Here is a 19,582-nt window from a genome sequence, read left to right as displayed (position 1 = left end):
GTTGTGGGGGACATGGAGTACAAATAGTTTACTATTGTTCTAGCAGTAGACCATCCATACATTTCTCAAGGAAAGTAATGCTTACTACAGGTGTAATCACTATAACTGAATCATTATGTTGTCTGTTTCTGTTTTTGTTTTTTTTTACTGCTTTGTTCAATACTCTGCCCTTGAGAGTATATTTTTCCAAAGTCTGTTTCACTGAACAGTTTCACTAGACAATTCTGCTACTCTTTAAATACCAGATTGAAAACCAACCCAGATAACAGGTAGAAATCATATATAATGCCAAGAGAACAGAATTAGTGGAAGTTTTATGACAAAAACAGTATTTAGAAGAGAAACGATTAATCAATATTAATGATTGAAACCTCCTGTAATGATGAATAATTCAATATATAGTGAGTAGGAGCATCACTAGCCTGGATCACTATACACTTGGTTCAACTGAGAAAATCACTATGTAAATAGAAGGAGCACAGAAGCACTCCAAGGCTCCTGTAACAATGGGAAATTCTTTATTTAAATGATGGAATTAACATCAGCCTGAGGCTTTCCTGTGAATTTCTGATGTAAAGCTGGAATTTGCATATCTGTGAGTATGTATGATATAGTTTATCTTTATATAAATAAAGATCCACACAGCTCTCTGAATTTTTCCTATATGACTCTATAAGTAAGTGATAATGTACTGCCTATTTTGGATTTATTTATGTGTTAAGGAGCATTAACTGCCTAGCATGCCAGAGTGATTTAAATTAGCAGTGTGTAATGTGTGAGTAGAACACTGGAGCACAGTTGTGTGGAGAGCAGCCTTTGACCAGTCCAAACTGGAGGAGTTAGGCCCTTCCCTGACTTTCCCTATCCCTGTAATTGCCCACAAGTACCTAATGGAGTGAGGAAGAAAACAGATGCGGATGTTATATTGCATGTTTCCCTCTCTGAGGCCCTCAGTAAGGATGACTTGGTGAAAGTTCACCTGTATCTAGAGGCAATAGGAAAAGCCTTGAACCAACAAACAACTAATAACACTGTAATCTAAATTCTGCTTTAGTTGAGAAGAGCCATCACATCTGTGTAACCAGCTCTATCACTAACTGGGAATCCTCCAAATATATGGACTAGGTGTTGTCTTCTCCTGTTAAATCATCTGGCAAAGGGAGTAGGACAAGGCAAAAAAACTTTTCATGGTGCAGGCTATGTAATCATTGACCACACACTAACAATCTGCTTTGATCTTCTGGCTGGAGTGACAGTATTACACTAATAAGGATTTAATATTGAGCAGAAAGATAAAGATCTCCCAGTATGTGGGAAATACTCAGAATATCCTTAACAATGCTTCTTCTCTCACCTACTGATGTCCCCCTTGGTTATGTAGTACCTCAATATACTTTCCAAATCCTGCTTTGTTAACGGAAATCATTATACGAATGATGCACCAAAGATGATAAAATAATCTATCATTTCTTCCTGTAAATATGACTTTGCATTATATTAATTCAAGCAGATCTGGGATAATCGTGACATTTAATGTAGCAGCCCATAACTTACTTTGCCCATTTTGGAATACAGGTTTGATAGTTGTATAAATTATAATGTATTATAATTTATAATATATATAATATATATATAAAATCAGTTGATGATTATAGGTTATAGATTATAGACCCTATGGTCTATAAATTGCCACTAGTATAAGTGAAAACAACCCTAGAAACAACTGGCAAGAAGATAGATGATAATAACCCCTAGACTTGCACATATTTAGTAGTAAGTAAAAAGCAAAAGTGGTATTACATAGTAACTTCCTTGAAGAAGATAACTGAAAATTTAAAAAATTTGTTTTGTAACATATCATTAGAAAGGACTCTTCTAGATGGCACTAAAAACAATAAAGGCTACCAGAACCACATGCCATTTCCTCAAGAGCCTTAAGAGACTCAAATATTAAGTATCTGAACTATAACTGGTGTTACGTAAACTGTAACTTAAATTTGCTATTAGGAGAACAAAAGATGCAAAATATCCTTGCTTTCAAGAACATTGAAGAGAAATGCAAACAGGAAACACTAACAAATCATTAAAAACTGTAATGAAACCTAATGAAATACGTGGATAAATGATAAACTACAACAAAGTTGATGCAGCTTTTGTAAGAAAGCCATGCCTTAAAGTTTTGCTTGAAGATTTGAAAGTACAAACAAGTACATGTTAAGCTGGAACCAAATGACACAGTGTACTTGAGTTTCTAGGAGTCTCATCCAGTATTCCTTACCAATAGCTTCTAAGAAAACTAGACTGTTATGAAATAAAAAGGAAGAAACATACATGGAAATACAGAGGAAGAAAACAGAGACTGTGAAAGGAAGGCTACTAGGGTTGTGCTGTGAGAACCCACACTGGTATCTGTGTTCATCAGCATACTCATATACAATGATACAATGTTGAAATGGAGGAAAATACTATGGCAACAATTTGCTGAGACAGGAAGTTACAAAAGATAGTCAAAACTGCCTAAACATTATAGAAATCCTTGCAGCTAATGACTGATAATGTGATAAAATTGTATTAGAAACACAGTGACAACAAATAAAAGGGACACATGCACAAAAAATATTTTTGCCTACAGTTTTTTGGACTCTACATTATCTGCTGCCACTTGTAAAGAGAACTTGGGATCTCTAGAAATATCAGCTCAGTGTTTTGCAGCAGAAAACATAAGACAAAAATAATATGAATACATATTAAGGAAAAAATAGTAAAGCAAAGTAATATCATTACACTACCATCAATTTTTGTGAGTTCATGCCCTGAATACTCACATGGCTCTAGACATCTCATTAAGGAAACCAGCCTCACCTCCATACTTCCCAGAAAGGGAAAAGGAAAAAGAATCCAGAGTGAAAAAATGATAGAACCAACAGAATAATGCAAGGAAAGACAAACTAGACTAAGATTTTTGATTTGTAAAAGAAACAACTAAAGAAAATATAATGAAGGTAATCATTAATTCAGTTGTTCAATTACTGAGAGATTTTTTCAGATGTATAATTACTGAAGTTTTCACAGAAATTTCCACAGTATTGTATCTTTTTTACTGTGTGTCTGGGTAATTACTACACTTAAACTTCTTCCTAGATGACAGCAAAAAATACTTCAAGGTTGAATATTTATACCTTTACCTATTTATAAGATTTAGGGACTCATAGAAATTCTCATGATACTTTTATCTTTCTCCAAATACTTTTGCACACATTGCTGTGTGACATCAAGATAATCAATCTGAATCACTTGAATACTAAAGTTAATTGTGAAATATTTGGAAAATGTTAAAAACACATTCATGCAAGCGTGACCAAGGAAAACAAAGCAGGTTTGCAGTGACTGACTCAATTGTAGTCCCCTTCATTAGCACCACTGAAAAGTACAGATTTGCAGTATCTCACCCAGACCGCAGAGCTGTGAACATGGCACTAGAGCATGAAGATGCAGAAAGGAGACCCAGAACAAGCAACAAATGAAAAACAGACATTGAATGCTTAGTTTCAAGGCTTCATTCTTGACAAAGTGTCCGGGAGGTCAGCCAAAAGAACTGAAGGGAAAGAAGCACACAAAGCTGGAGGAGGTTTGTATTTGGTAAAGAGGAAATGTGTCGATACAAGGATTTGGAGGTGACCCTGAAGAAGCAGAAGTGTAAGTGAGTTTATTTTGATGTGACAGCATTTTTGTTAGATTTAAGGCAATACGGCAAATGTTGATAGAAGCTTTCTAATAAGCAATTTAAGAAATCCCAAGTGCATGAGTTGCGTAATGAAGGGCATCAAGGGGATTTAAAGATGTTAACAACTTAAAAAACAAGTGGCTTTCTATATAGGAAGTAGTTATGTGAAGGGAATATAGGAATATTTGAACACAGCAGTTTTAGTTTCCCAGGTTACAAAGTTTACTACCTATAGTAGTGAACACAGACAAGAGGAAAACAGAATAGAATAATGCCTAAGTCACCAAGGGAAAATCAAGACCCATAAACACACACGCACAAATAAAATATAACAAAAATAATTATCAAAAAATGAAAATTAAAAAAAAAGTGATTATAGTTAGAATGAATAAATTTTACAAAAGTAGCCAGAAATTAGTTTTACCAATGCTTGATCAAGAAGTCATCGTTACTATGAAGTTGTGAAAAGAGGAGGGCATGAAAGTTGAGGTGGTAGCTGCAATGTATACAGTGAAGAAAAAAGATGTAATAATGAAAACAATTACATTAACAACAACAAAGCACTAACAGGAATCTTTATAAAGTAGAGAGAGTTATAATTCCACGCTAGAGTAGAGAAATGGCCAGAAATCTAACTCATACAACACACAATGGGGTAAATATTTTTAACAAGTTTGAGATGGTGTCTGAAACCTTCCAAAAGATTTTATCCAAGGAACAATATTATTTGAAGTCATTCTTGTTTCACTATCTAATTTCATGCAAGGACTGGAAATGATGCAGTTGTGTAACACCCAATACACTTTTTTTCTTACAAGGGATAAAAAAAATGAAGAGATTTTTTTATCTGCCTGAAGTTTATGAAGCAGCTCTTTACAGTGCTTTCTGAGAGAGGTTTCCTGGGATAAATCAAAGCTGGTCACATGCTATGTGGCATTTCCACCCAGTCCTTGATTATCTAAGAGCCCAGCAAGTAATCAAGAGTATCTTTCCAGCTCAGCAGAAGCTATTTCCACTTAGCTCTCTTAGAGAAAGAGGCTCTACTTCAGCTGAGGTCTCTTGCTGTAGCTGGAAAAATTGATGGTTTTCTGTTTCCCCCCAGGGGCTATGTGTCTTGGGATTATCACCAACCTAGCACATTATTAGCTAAAAAAGTTTTTACTGCTTATGGAAGCCTGTTTTTATTCTTCCTCTTCCCTTGCAAAACACAGAATTTTATGTTATTGCTTACAGATTCAATAATCATTCTTTCCTACTGGTAATCTCTCCTCGTAATAAGATGCTACTGTAAAACAGCCAAGGCTGCAGCTTTCAATTCAGGAGGTGGAAGCTCTGCAGGAAGCTGGGAAGCATCTTAAGAAAAGTAACTTTTTGCTGGTAGAGTGATGCCATACTTCTGATGATTTTCCTATCTGTGCAGTACTACTTTACCACATCAGAGAGGGATCTCCACCAGCTTCACAAGGGGCTTCCCAGCCCCATTGCTGGAGGTGGAAGAAATGTACCACACGCTCACAGACAGCTTCTGCCCTTTGTCCTGAAGTTCTGCATGGCCAAACCAGTACAATTTGAAGTGTTTCTCATTTCTCTGCAGTCTTCTCTGTTACATTACAACCTGGATACCTGTGCATTTATCTCTTCTGGGGGCAAACTTTCTTACTCTATTCACTGCTGGAACTCAAAGAGGCATCCACTCCTAGATGGAAAACATCCAGGAGAATTAACTGCTGTATCTAGTGTTAAGCCTGAAAATACCTAACCACTAAAAACATGGAATAGCTGCAAAACATCCCAGAAACCTGCTCCTTTACTATTGTTTTCTAAAGCTCAGAAGTGCTAAGTCTCCAGCTATACTGCATTCCTTTTCCTAATTTTCCTCATATGTTGAGAAAGGGGTGAATTAGAAATATCAATTTGTATGTATATACCATAATAAACATAGTTATTGAAGTTTTGTGTAGAACAGTTTATCACTTCAAGAAGAAGCATTACAAGCACAAGAGCATACCTCCCATTATTTAATGAACAAATAAAGAAGAAAAAAAAAACAAAATCAAGTTCCCTATGAAATCTACTTAATATAAAGAGTGCCATCTGCTGGCACGATTGAAATGAGGCATTGTCATTGGCATAGAGTTTTAATAAAGTTTTGTTAAAAGCACATTTCAGCTCTAAACTGTTTCACACTCAGTTTTATTTATTCATGGTCTTGCTTTTACAGAGCAACAGTGCAGTCAAGCACAATGGTGTAGACAACTCCTGCGTGAACATGAGGGGGAAAAAGCAGTGTCTATCAACTCATATTTTTATTCAAGGTGTTTTTGGCTTTTTTCTTTCTTTTGGGATTTGTGTGTCTATTTTGCTTAAGGTTGCTTCATTCTGAAACAAATATTTTGGAGAATCTCTAAATTAGAACTAAAAGAGATAACTAATTACTTTTCAAAATACTGAGGGTGAGACTTTTAAAAGAACTTAATCTTCAGTGTATTTGTGAAAGTGTCAAGCAGCTTCTGAAATGCAGCTTTAGGGTCTCTGGTTTAGAAGTATATTACTGATAAGGAGAATAGGAATGGATGAAAGCAGGAAAATGTGTGTTACCTTTTCAATACTGTTCTGTTACAACCAATGTTAAAGTAACATTACCTTCTGCTAACACAATGACTATTTACTGAATAAGACTACTGGCTATTTATTTGGTTGTTATACGTATTAGCAATATTTGCTGATTTAGATTATATTGGAGATGTAGAAAAGTCTTAGACTGTTCTTCTTCACTGTTGGGACGATAGAAATGTTTATTAATCTAAACTGGTGTTCAATGTCTGATTTCCAGCATGTCCATCTGACAAAAGATACTTCATTCCCTTCCCCAAAGAAATTTCCATTCGCATGGCAATTCACATACAATTTCTCCTCTTACTTCTTTAATTGCCATTAATTGCCAGGTCATTTCCTGAATAGTTAAGCTCTTTCCATATCTCATTTTGGCTTTCTTAAAATATTTCACATCTGACTCTTTGTTTGACTTCTTCTGCTTTGTTGTGTGGTTCCTATGAATTGCTAAAGCAGTTTTCAGTTAGCATCTCACTGTCCGGATTAGACACTCCAGACACTCCTATTCTCAACTGTCTGCTTCACTATTATTCTCACAATATTTACTTCCTCTTTACCATCCGTTCACTAATCAGTTAGGTTAGCCAAAACCCACAAAGGTTATTTGCCAGGTACTTCAGCAGACAAATATCACCAACTTTCCACTAGTGCTTTCACCAGTCCTGATTATACTCATTATCTTCCCAAGCATTTGCCCTCTTGGTCTAGGAAGTTGAATAATTCCAACAAAGATCTTTGAATGTCTTTGCCCATCAGGCACAATACTCTTTGATACACTCAAGCAGGATTCTCATGAGGCCTCTTACAAGAACTCTTGCACTCATATGGCAGAAAAACAAAGGATTCTTTCCCATCCTCTTCAGACGATCTTCACCCTTTTGCACATCATTATGCTTGCACAGGCTTTACACCAGGCTGTTTTCTAGTCCATTCTGATGACCAGTCTCATAGTACTTCTTACAAAAATGATGGCCTTTCAGAGCAATCTGAGGCTGCCTTGCTTCCTTGCTGCTTTCTACTCACCAGTTCTCTCTTCTGTTCTTCAGCCTTTAGTCCCTGCTGTTACCGTTTACTTCATTGCTTCTTTCTTGCCACTCAGTTTTCTGTCTCTAGCTGTTGCATCTCACCATTCTTTCCATGGATCAAACTCCTTCCACAGCTTTCTCTTTCTTCACATACTGGTATCTTCGTCTGTCTTGTCCTCATCTTCATATACTTCTAGAGGTCTTCTTTTCATCTCAGAATCTGACAATCATACCAGCTGCAACTCCTGATATACACCTGCTCTTTCCTTTCGTCTCATCTGTCACTCTCAAAGACACTTCTATATTCTACCCACATTTCTAGCTTCATTTCAGGCTTTCACACCTTTTTTTTTTTTTTTTTTTTTTCCACGAGCATTATAAGATGGACCTTCATGCATATGTAAATGCTGTCAGAAACTCACTGAAGGATAACACACACCTTACAGATTCTGCATCCAGTCATAGTTTCTGCCACAATTTGGTCTTCTCCACTGGTTCTCAAGTTGTTATGGTCTTTTCTTCCTTACCCTAGCTTTAAAACCAAGCAAACCATCTGTATACCAGGGTTCTTTCCAAAATCCTTCTTTTAGTAAACTCCTATCATCCCCTAGTTGCTTTGATTCTGACACCTTTTTACCTACATTAGCCCATTACTTCATTGAAGGCTAACTATGATCAAAGGCCATGATCAAAGACTTCCTCTTTGTGCTTTTTAAACTAAGCCATATGGCTTTGCAACACAGCTTATCTAGTCTTGTTTGAACTGCTCGTGCACTTCCATGAACACCAGTCACTTCCAATCATAGTAAGAAATCTACATGGATTTTCTGATGCACTTATGCCAAAGCTCACATTACAGTTACCCCAGGCAGAGAGGCTGCCTGATGTTTTGGAAGTCTGAACTAGTATTTCAGGTCTCTGCACTCATTTAGCCATACATAGATGGCAGGCAATGAGTGTGCTTTGCTTTTGGAGTGTTGGTTTGTTTTCTTTTTTCAAAAGTAAAAGATCAAAGCAGAGTTCAAGAAAAAGTAATGGGTAATGCTGATGACAATTTGAGAATCAAATGCCCACAGTCTAAAACCTATCTAGTGCCATTACTGGTATTGATAACTACAAGAAAGGACTGAATGCAATATCATGCCCTTCTCAGCCAAGCCTGATTCTAGACTCCCCTGATGTGACCAATAATCTTCACAAAATACAGTTCACTATTGTATGAACATTACTGATTCTCCCTTTTTATTCTCAAAATAATGTGAACCAAAATCCAAATCTGAACTTAATTCTCCAGCAGTAGAAGATAAATAAAAATATCTTTTGTTTTACTTTAAAATGCCTATAAACACCATATTTGCAATACAAAAGCCCTTTCTGAAAAAGCAACCTGCATTTATAAAGCCAAACAAAACTGCAGTATATCATAAAAATTTATATAAAGATGATATCTTAAAAAAAAAACAAACAACAAAAAAAAAAGTGGGAAACAGAAGAGGAAATAAATCCTTTAGTGATCTCCAAGTGTTTTTTACATCTGAAATGAAGGTTTAAATCACTGATTTGGAAATTACAGCTAAGATGATTGCAGACCCTATGGTCTTTTCTTAATTTTGTTGTACAATATTATGATTATTTTTCAGAAGACCAAAATGCCAGATGTTATAATTCATTTCTCTTGGAGTTCCATTTTACAATAGTGCATGTATTGTCTTGTTAATCTTTAACATTTCAATCCTGAAAACATAATATTCAAAAAATATTAATGCACTGATGCAGCTTCCAGAACTCTAGTAACGTGCACACTAATATATTTTACTGTTAGCAAAAGCTTGGACGAAAGAATCAGAATAAAATGTTCATAAATGCTATGTATTAGACTGCCTGGTTTGTTATAAGGTAATAAACAGAAAAGCATGCATCTAGTCATTCGTGGTTGTTAAATAAGATTCTTTGTGACTTGGAAAAAAACTAGAACACAATGAAGAATTATCAGTGCATTCTCCACAGAAGTCATCTACATGTGTTTATTTAATAAACAGAAGATGGCTTTATTATACACATTTGATTTCCATATGCAATCGTCTCCTTATCTGTCACTTGTATCTAAGCAGGGTGCTTTATACAAATCTGGAAATGAAAAATTCAGAGCAGGACACAGGAAACTCATTTAATGTCGAGTGCAGTCAAAATCAAGATTTCTTTATTTGTAGTAACAACGCTGTTAAATCAGAAAATTACTCTCCTTTTCTGCATGTCCTTCTTCTTTTACAATTCAGTTGTTTGATCATAAATTGTCGAGTGCAATGACTTGTCTCCTCCACTTTCCACACTGGTCGAGACAGATTAAAAACTCCGGCATACCACCAACCAGTCTCAGCATACCATTAGCATATATATGAGATTTGAGACATTTTCTAATATTCTCCAGCAGAACTCATCTGTCAGCCAGGTGATGAATTATAAAAACTCTTAGCTTGTTTAGAAAAGAGGGGGAGAGTAAAAGAGAGAGAGAGAGAAGGGGAGACAGAAGAGGAAAACACGATCCCACCTTTCTTTTCCCTTTTACCCATCCACCTTTGCAGTTAGCCATATGAATAAACACTAGTCTCAAAAAAAACAGACATAATGTGAAAGACTTGAATACACAAGCAGCAGGATACAATTAGAAGCTGATGGATCAAAGCGGACAGAATTATGGAGTGGTCATTGATTTACATAATTTTTAAAAATATATATTTTTATTCACCTGCTTTTAATAGAGATTCGTAAGGTGCATTATCACACCTCCTTAATTATCATGAATTGTTAACCACGTAGAATCTTTATCTGGAATAATGTAAAACAACAGATTCATAGAATTGACAAAGGTGTTTTGGTGTGTTTTTCCTTGTAATCATCTATGATTTCAACAAGTTCTCATGCACATACAGAAAATTTCATAGATTAAGAAAATATATATTCCTTAATTGCACTTCTTTAGCCTGTGATTAGTCTTTTTTCCCTGACAAGAAAGTGGAAAATGAACAGCTATGCCTTCTGACTTAAATGAACAAAAATAAGTACATTATCAGCTGGAAATAACAAATACATTATGTCACCAATAACAGTTATATTCTCATATATATCAGCAGGTAATAAGAGATTACAAGTATATTTGAAAACTATGAAGTGTTTAATGAATGCTACAGAATAAAGAAAATTTTGTATTTATCATAAAAATTTACAGTATCATCAGCTTTCTATAACTTTTGGAGCATTTGATACTAATTAAATATGTCCCGTGGACTCTTGGAATTTAAGATGAAAAATTATTAAAAAGTACACGTAAGTTTTCCAAGGGAAAAAAGTCTCAACAAAGTTATTCATAAGTCTTAGGAAAATTTGGCCAATAGCCGCAGATTAAAAAGGGAGAAAGTAAAATTTTTTATTTAATGCCAACATTTTTAAAAATGTTAATTTCTGAATATGCCAAAAGTATTTGTTCCTATACTTTCAAATAAAAATTCTATTCAAATTTGTTTTCCAGTGAACATTTTTGTTTAAAAATTAGGAAAAGAAAACATTTAAAAGAAATGAAAGCAACTGAAAATGAAATAATTATTTTAGATGTGAATTGTACTAAAAATAGATGCATAAATCAAACTACGATCAATACACATAACAGTGCAAGTAAGACAAATGCTACTTAAAAATCTAGTTAAAAGTTTACTTAACAAATATTCAGGTAAAACAATGGATATACTAACTTGCTTTTTGACTATAGGGACCTGAGCATTATCCACAAAGCTAGTAGCAACTAAGACATAATTAATTTTCAGTATGGACTGTATATAGAAAAAGTGATCGATTTATTTTGATAGACAATTTTATAGAAGGATGAAATATAGTAATATTAAGCCAAGAAGCTTCTGAAAACATAAGACAGCAGTTAGTTCTGCTACTGAAATATTTGCTTTCATTTTTGTGATAACCAGACTAAATTCATATCTGTTTTGTTTTTCATTGAACAGATGTACACAATGCCATTATTAATACTTGCACTTAAAAAGATGAAGTGACTTAAAGAACAGATGTCTAACTAGTCCTTTCTTTACCTGATAGTCACCATCTGGTTGCAATACATCATGTTTGTTCAGGTATTTCATTCTGAAATTGATAATCTGCGGAGAAAAAAAAAAAAAGAAAAAAAAACTAGATCAGCTCAATACATTTCCTCCCTAACGCTCAATACATGCTTCAGTTTATTATCGAAGAAAAGCAAGAGGATGTTACTACACTACTAGACACAATAATAGTGTTCAGTATTTTGCAACTTACAAGCACACCCCTATACACAGGTAACACCCAAATAACAGCACAATGAGAAGTGTAATGCACAAAATTACTACATTGTCAGGTTTCACTGAGGTAATACGAAAGTAACAGTGACATCGACATCCAACTGTTGGTCTGTCAATTTACAAAGAATACATTCACTGAAAATACTAGCACAAAAGATATGACACTGGGATACGTCCTCCTGATCTCCATTTAGTTTTGGAGTTAAAACTAAGGCCCTTTTAGATTCTGAAAAATCTCCTGAACCACTAGTGTTTTAGGACCAGAAGAGATAACATTAAAAGTAAAAACAGATGTTCTTGCAAGACTGCAAAGCCAGCTCTGTAGATTTAAGTGATCCAGCTAAGTTGCAAGCTGAAACTTTCAGAGATTTGCCAGCAAAACTTAGCAGTAAAAATCTGGTTAATATTAAAAGCAGAGATGTTTTTTAACGTAATCCTAAGTGGATTTGTTGTATCTCTTTTCACAAGCAGCTTCAGTGGAGAAGTGGAATGAAAAAAAAAGCAATATGCCTTTACTGTCTTCACTAAAATGCAGTGGGGAAAAAATGTCTAAATTGAGTACTGATTTTTTAACACTAGATTATAATTTGAAATGGAATATTGACTATAGTGAAATCAAACTAGAAAATGGAATCTAAATTGCCTTTTTTAAACTCTAGCTCATCAGCTGATCAAAACTTACATTTATTTTTCGAGGAAGTTTGCAACAAGCTGTATATCAGGAGTTACAGCTGACAAGTTTCTTCTATTAAGACATCAAATAACAGTCATTACAAGAAGCAAACTGCATTTTCCTTCAAAAGGAATAGTATATACTTAGTAGCTTATCCTTTAACAAACAAGTTTAACTCAGAAAATGGTTAATTCTTCAATGATGTCTTGTAGCATTCCCAGCTCTACAATGCTCAGTAAAAAGGAGTTTTATTCCATGATATAATTTTAAGCAAGATTATTGGCTGAAGAATTATTTTCTCAAAGAAAAATTCTGGGAGGGAAAATATCATAGAATCAATTTTATTGGCACATTAACAAATGATATGCCTTCTTAACTGGGATAACTGCCAAGGGACAGATCCAGTTTTATGCAGGGTTTCAGTTCCTCTTAACAGCACCAGCAGATAAAGTGGCAAGCAGTTTATTTTGTGCTGCTTGAAGATTTCTCCTCATGTGGAATGATAGGATAAATGTCTGTCTTTAGGCATGCCATTATTGATCATTCTGGCATTAGTCTTACCAGTTGAATTCATCTTATTATAGGTTTTATGCATGTTGAAATGGTTTTAAGATTTTGTGTATTTACCTGTTTAAAATCACTTAAAAAGTCTCAATGTGATCAAGATTAATGCCATAATCAAGGTATTTATTAAATGAGAATATTTACATTTCAAATGTGTGTATAGCAATGCAAAGACAGCAATACCATACACTTCTATTTCAACCACAACCCTTTTATCCCATGAGACCATCACTGACAGACACAGTGATATTTCAACTGAGCTTTCCACTAAATCCCTGAATCCAAGAGGAGACTTTTTAACCACCCACATGAAACCCTCCAAAAAGTTTGGCTTTCCCCCACATCGCCACAATGTCCCTTCAGGTCACTGTGGAGAGCAATAAGTTCTCTTCCAAGCCTCCTCTTTTCCAGACTGAAAAATCCCAGCTCCCTCAGCTGCTCCCCATAAGATGTGGCCTCACCAGGGCTGACTGGTGAGGGATAATCACTTCTCTGATCCTGCTGGCAACGCTATCTCTGATACAAGCCAGGATGCAATTCACTTTTCTGGCCACCTGCTTTCCTGGGCACACTGCTTGCTTGTGTTCTGCTGAGCATCAACAACTACCTCAAGGTCTGTTTCTTCCACAGTGCTGTCTCTCAGGCAGCTCAGAGCTGAATCAGGCTTACCAATATTGCAAAAAAAAAAAAAGAATTTTGCCTGCCATGGGAGCAGGTAAGGGCAGTGGAGCATCTGAGCCAATAATGGGTTGTTCATGTTTCCTCTCTCATTTGCACTTATGAAAGACATAACAGCAGTGCCTGAGTACGGATCCCTTCCTGAAGCAGCATTTCTCACACTCACTCTTAGCCTCCCTATAGGAGCAGTGACAGCAGCCAAACTAGCTACATCCATGTTCACAGAATCACAGAATCACAGAAACACCAAGGTAACACGAATGTGCAGTAGAGAATGACTGAGGTTAAGATCACATCGAAATGGAGGGTTAGCAACTTCAACTACATGTACTTTGTGGGTTATAAACTTCCCGAACTTACATGCAGATTAAGCGAGCAGTGTGAAACTTTAAAAAAAAAAATAATCCTGTTCTTGTTTGCTCCCTGCATGCATAAGACTGAAACTTTGTGAATCTACTTTAAAAAGTCAAAAATTTTGATGAGGCTGATGCACTTTATACATTCTATTTCACCCTAAACACTGCACATCATCTTTCACTGAAAGACACTGTTGCCAGCAGAAGCAGGGAAGTGCTCCTCCGTCTGTCCTTAGCAATGGTGAAACTGCACCCCAAGTACTTTGTTCAGTTTTGGGCCCCTCACTGCAAGAAAGACATTGAGGCCGTGGAGTGTGTCCAACAAAGCTGTGAGGGATCTGGAGCACAAGTCGTATGAGCACTAACTTAGGGGTCAGGGATTAAGTCTGAAGAAAAGGAGATTCAACTGATCTTATTGCTCTCTACAACTACCTGAAAGGACATTGCAGCGATGTGGGGATCGGCCTCTTCTCCACTGTAACTAGTGACAAGACTAGAAGGACTGGCTCAAGTTGCACAAGGAGTGATTCAGGTTGGAGATCAAGAAAAATTTCTTCTCCAAAAGAGTGGTGGAGTCACCATCCCTGGAGATATTCAAGAAATATTTAGATGTACTAAGGGACGTGGTTTAGTGGTGAAATATTAGTGGTAGGTGGACAGTTAGACTAGATGATCTTGGAGATTTTTTCCAACCATGGAGACTTTATGATTCTGTGATACAGGAGTATCAAGATTTCTGACAGGTGACTAGATTTAATGCTCAGCTGGTCTTAACAGTCAGGATTTTGCTATTTTTGCTACTGAAGCACACTTTCATGCTATAATAATTAAAAAAAAAAAAAAGACAAGGCTAACCATTAATATAACCATAACTGCTGGAGGGGGAGTGGTGCTCAATTAGATACATTAAAATACAATCATAAAAAGTGTCAGATGTATTAATATCCACAATAAAAAATAAATTTTTCATTAAAAGAAAAAACTTTTTGCTTACAGTATGTTTAGCCTCTTAAATTTATATCAACTACTTCAAGCTCTTTCAAAGTATACTAATAACTAGTCATGGAAAAGTAAAAAATATTAAAAACACTGTTTTGATTTCTGGATAGACCTTGAAATAGTCTCCAGGTAGGACACAACCTTCAGATTTAGAAATAGTGTGTCTGTTCTTCCCATGGAACAGAGCTTGGGGGAATCAAGAAATTGCAGGAGAACAAAAACATCAGGCTGAAATCAGTAAATCAAGATCTGGCCCCAGAGAGGAAGGGAGAAACTAAGTGAGATTGAAAACAAGGCAAAAATTCTTGGAATTGGGCAGAGACATATACAGTTTAAAGTACACTGACAGAGTAGAACAGAGGAGCAACTTGAAGAAAAGCTGACTTCTGTATTCCTTGCTTCTGTTAGAGTTTCTTGAGAATCAGGACCACCAAATCCTCTGATTTCTTTTTTTTTTTTTCTTTTTTCTTTCTTTATTTAAACTCATGTGCCTAATGAATTTTATTTTGTTTTGTTGGTGGTGGTGGAGTGGTTTTTCTTCGAAGTTATAGGAAAAGAATGTTTCACTATGAACTGAATAGTTATGGATGATGACTAAAAACAAAAGTCCAAGAAGTCTACATTGCTTATCTCCAATTTAATGACACATTAGAAATTGTACTTTCAAAGGCCAGTTCTGGATTTCCATTTTTAGATTCTTCCATTTGCTATCCTTCCTGGCATCTTTTCCTGTGAAGAAACATGACTGGAAAAGGGCTTAACTATGTAAGTTTAAATTATATATTTGGACAAGTTAAGTATGGAATTCTTACACAGCATTTTTACGGTAACTTAGGGTCAAAAATCAATTTGTGTTTGATCATGGTTGATACTCTAGAAAAAGATCTACTTCTATCTGACTCATAGAATTTGAGACATGCAAATTTTAGGTTAAAACTTGTCTTTTGAAATACAGAATGAATCTGAATTCTACCCAAATTGAGATGAAGGCCCAATGAATCTGACAATAACTGAAACTGCTCTCCAGTGTTATGTCCAAGAGAGCCTATATCTATATTTTTGGATGACAGAGCTTCCTAAATAGTGAAACAGTATTGAACAGTAGTGAACAGTAGTGAAACGCACGTGCCTTTTCTTAGCCAATATATATCTTAGTTTGCAATGGGACTGAGAGATGGTCAAAGGCATATGCAACTTTTTCTGTTCTCATATGCACAAAGATCTCCTAATACACTTGAACAGTGATTAATTCAAACTGGTCCAGTGCTCAAAAGCATGTCTTAGACATGGTAAAATACCATTCTTTTCCAGTAACAGACTGCTAGATATTCCCTCAACCTGCTGTAGTTGAAATCCATAGCATTCACTTTCCTGAAATAGGAAAGATAAGCTGGGCTGAGTAATTCAATATGCAACTTCAGCTCAAGCACCCAAATTATAGAGGCCTTAATATTCCATGTTCCATTCTTCCATATAGCCCAATATTTAACACCCTTCTCTCTTTGGTCTCTTACCCCTTCATCAGCTTGATGAGATGAAGTTTAGATGACTAATTTATATGTTTTTAGATACATTTGTCTAAGCCAGTAGTCTATATTTGCTTAGATGTTGTGTGTTTAACAGAGGTGGTCAAATTCTGACCACTATTCCTAACTACTGGAACAGCACATGAATGCTGGCAAACATCATGAAATCCTACAAAATATGAATTTAAAAAATTAAAAAATATACTTTATGGTTGGGAAAGTGGGAATTAGAATAACTCAGTGATTACATTAGTTGTTAGTTCTTCATTTCATTTCACTTGTATCCTTTTCAGATATCAGAACAAGGTTACCACATACTTGGAGTAATAATGTCATTCTGAATGGCAGAAATCTCTTTCTTGGTAGAAGAGGATGCAAAGCTAACATCTCTTTAAAGACTGTTAAGGCTTTGAAAAACATATGGACTATTTGCTCCCAGCAAATTTAAAAAAAAAAAAAAAAAAAAAAAAACGAGTAGAAGAAGAAATAAATTACATTAGTGAAACAAATGGTGATAAAATCCATTTAAGGAGTTTCATCTCTTTGGTCAACATCTGAAGTTAGCCACTTGACACGATTGTTCACCATCCAATATGGATGGAAGTTATAATTGAATAAAGTATTAAGATACTTATAAGCTTGAATTATATATGTAATTAATCATTAAAATCAATGAAATATTTCTGAGGATACGTTAGTGCTCTACTCTTTATATCTGCTTTCTAATATACCTAAGAATATAAAGTCAATTTAACTATATGTCATTGAAATCAAGTGTACTAGTTCTACTCTGGTAAAATTTAAAAGAATTGTGAGGGACAACCAATTTGGTGATATTTAAAAGTCCTGTTCTAGGTTGTCACAGACAGTCTCACAGGATCAAGGGTATCGCTCAAAGGAAGAATATATTTCTTTGTGCTGTGCAGCTATCAAATCAATATGTATCAATATATCTTTTCTCTGTGATAATAAATTAAGTAAAACCAAATTTCAGCTGGTAAGTGAAACAGTTGGAAGATTGTCACTAAACTATACGTGGTTACAATCTGACTCTCCCTCAAATGCAAAACTTTCTTATAAAAAAGGTTCAGTGACTATGGAAATGTATCTGCATTCTACCCTCTCCTAGCCCATTAAGGTGAATGATAGGCTTTAGATTACAGTGACTTGAAAAAAAAATTACTTTTTTAGTGTATAAAAAAAGACATTCAGAGAAAAGGGAAAAAAAAAAAAAAAAACACCTTTTCAGTAAAAATAGAAGACAACAGCAGCTTTGGAATGAGTGCTTGCCAATAGAAGGATTTCATGCTTTTGTTAATTAAAGGAACAAAGAAAAAACAGTGCAGTAGGCTGTATCCTACATAACAGCTTCTACTAATAAAAAGTAATAGACAATTTCCTGCATTCAATTCTTTTGAATACTATTATACAAGGTAATAGAGTTTTGGAAATGGAAGTCCTAGCAGCCTGTCAGAAAGAGCTTTCTTCCACTTTTTTTATTAAATGACTAAGTGCAGCAGTCTGTGTCCTATCTCTCCCTCTTGCATCTATTGGATTGTATTATTTTACATTTTGATTGAAATGATGTCACCAGCAGATAAAAGCCTGGCCCAGGCATTGTAATTGAATCAGCCTGAGTTGTTTATTCTAGTGATCTACAGTGATGCTTTCCTTGTCCTAACACAGAATACATAAAAGATCCCCTCTTGTTTAACATGCTACTGATTAGATCTATTTTTTTAAAAGAAGGAAGAATCAAACTGGGGGGTTGAAAGAATAAGAACTGGAGTTTGGGGGGGGAACTGAAAAAAATAGATGAGAAGAGACACCATCTGCAAAACTTTCCATGTGTGACCGAAAGTTTAAATAAATAAATTTCACATGGCATCGGTAACAGATGCAAACAGATTTGATTGACAACATCTAAATGATAGTTAATGAGAACATGTATGTTTTTTGAAAGTTTTTTTCGTGTTCATTTCCTAAATCCAAGGCTTATTCAGGTTTTCATTTAAAAATAAATCTTGTACTTGAAGAAGAAATATTTCAAATCATTTTTTACTGCCATTAAAAATATAAAGTGCTGGATAATTAAATTACTTACTGACCCTTCATTTTCACTTATAACAATAGATTTAATAGAATAGAACAAAAGAATATTCAAATTACACATGAAAAGCATAACCTGTATATGGCATTACTGGGAATCATATTTTACAGAACATATAATGACAGAGGCAAAAAAAGAAATATAATAAACTTTCACATGGCATGTTCTAAACAAAAATATATGCCTCCTTTAGTAATTATTTTTTTTAAGTATGTATTTTATTCAAAGTGCTATTTCTTATAAATCCACAGAGAAGCCTTGCTGAAATAAAGAGAAATAGTGCACTAGTTAATGTTATGTGCACATCCAAATGCAAAACTTCTTCAACAGTATTTGGGAAGCAGAAGGTGTTTTTGTTTGATGTTTTTCTGTATGTTTTTTAACATCTGGATCTTTTCTCAAAATAAAACAAAATTATATGAGGATTAGTAGGAGTACTAGTACCAACATGAAATTTGCTGATTGCCTTTTTACTTGAAACCTGTACTTTGCTTTTGCCTCGAATCTAAAGCTTATGTAGTTATTTGACTGAGAAGGGAACACAAGTCTAGTTTGACAAAATATTGAGTGCAAAAATAAATTATGTGAGAAAAAAAAAGAGAGTTATTTAACAAATTGCTATAATTGATACAATATTGTTGAGAAAACTATTAAATACAGTAATGAAAAAAATAGTTTGGGATCTTTTTGACCTAATTTATATTAAATGTATACAATACCTGCAGAAGAATATTTTCCACAAGTGAAACTTAATATTAGCAAACATATTTTTTTAGTACAATAGAAATATATCTACGATCTCTCAATATATACTTTATTTACTTTTATATCCTGATCATTTGCTGAAATGTATGAATAAAAATACATGTCCTTTATAATTTGCAGTCTGTTTAACTCTCCTAATAGCTCAATTACAAAAATCAGTCAGAATAATTGCTGATACCTAACAAATACACCTTCGAGACCTGCAGATT

This window comes from Meleagris gallopavo, chromosome 3 (assembly GCF_905368555.1).
Source record: "Meleagris gallopavo chromosome 3, MGAL_WU_HG_1.1, whole genome shotgun sequence".
In the NCBI taxonomy this organism is placed as follows: Eukaryota; Metazoa; Chordata; class Aves; order Galliformes; family Phasianidae; genus Meleagris; species Meleagris gallopavo.
Note: the sequence above shows the minus strand (reverse complement) of the source record.